At 38.4% G+C, this 1,408-nt stretch overlaps 1 non-coding gene across 1 annotated transcript; it reads right to left on the minus strand.

Annotated features, from left to right (window-relative positions):
- Window positions 1-385: 385 nt before the first annotated feature.
- LOC128284918 (small nucleolar RNA R71) lies at window positions 386-492 on the minus strand. Its single transcript, XR_008275337.1, has one exon. It is a non-coding gene; the product is annotated as a small nucleolar RNA R71 (small nucleolar RNA).
- Window positions 493-1,408: the final 916 nt, after the last annotated feature.

Below are 1,408 nucleotides of genomic sequence, written 5' to 3' on the forward strand. Positions count from 1 at the left end.
TAAATCAGAATCCTGCTCCATGCACTATGTATGATTATGCTAAACCTACTTTAATAGGAACTAAGTCAAGTATAGTTAGGCCTGCTGTTGCTGCAAATAATTTTGAACTGAAGCCTAACACAATTCAAATGATCCAATAGTTTGTTCAGTTTGATGGTTTGTAGGACAAGGACCCAAACGCTCATTTTGCTAATTTCCTAAAGTTTTACGATATTTTTAAAATTAATGGTGTTTTTGATGATGCCATTCACCTTCGGTTGTTTCCCTTTTCATTGAGGAAAAAGCTAAATAGTGGTTGAACTCGTTACCACGAGGTTCAATCACTACTTGCGAACAAATGACCGAAAATTTTTTACTTAAATATTTTCAGCTGGCTAAAATGGCTAAATTGAGGAATGATATCTCTTCTTTTGTGTAGATGGATCTAGAGACACTCTATTATGCATGGGAGAGATACAAGGACCTATTGAGAAGGTGCCCTCACCATGGGTTACCTTTATGGTTGCAGGTTCAAACATTTTACAATGGCGTGAAACCTTCAACAAGACAACTAATCGACGCAACTACTAGTGGGACTATCAATAACATAACACCAAAGTGGCTTATGAATTTATTGAAGAGATGTGACTGAATAACTATCAGTGCCAAGTCATGAGAACAAAGTCGATGAAAGTAGCGGTGTTTTCAACCTCGATGCGGTTACTATGCTATCTAACCAGGTAGAACTCTTAAATAAAAAGATTGATAGTTTGTGTGGTTCTACTCAAGTACATCTAGTGATGAGGTACGATTCAAATGGAGGAGGAGCATACATAGAATATCAACCCTTCAACCCTAGCACCAAGGAGCAACAAGTTCAATATATGGGTTGGAGGAACCATCCCAACTTGTCATGGGGTGGTCAAGGGAATCAAAGGCCACAACATTCTCCAAGTTTTCAACAACCACCTTACCAACAGGAAAAGAAGCCGAGCCTTGAGGAGATGCTAACAAAGTTTATCTCGGTGTCAGAAACTCACTTTCAGAATGCTAAAGCAGCACTTAAGAATCAACAAGCGTCGATCCAAGGGCTTGAAACTTAGATAGGCCAACTCGCCAAATTGATTTCTAAACGACCACAAGGTAGCTTGTCGAGTAACACTGAATCTAACTGAAGGGAACAGCTCCATGCAATTACCATTCAAAATGAGGAAGGGTTCATCGAACCAGAACCAAAACTAGAACCGAGGCAATGAATTGTTGTAAGTAAAAGCAAAGGTGACGTAGACCATAGTGAACAAACACCGGTAAGTAAAGAGTACAAACCTCGTGTACCATACCCCAATGCGACAAGGAAAGACAATACATACGAACAATTTGGTAAATTCCTTAAATTATTAAAAAAATTACATATTAACTTAACATTTAT

Source organism: Gossypium arboreum, chromosome 11, assembly GCF_025698485.1.
Source record: "Gossypium arboreum isolate Shixiya-1 chromosome 11, ASM2569848v2, whole genome shotgun sequence".
NCBI classification, from domain to species: domain Eukaryota; kingdom Viridiplantae; phylum Streptophyta; class Magnoliopsida; order Malvales; family Malvaceae; genus Gossypium; species Gossypium arboreum.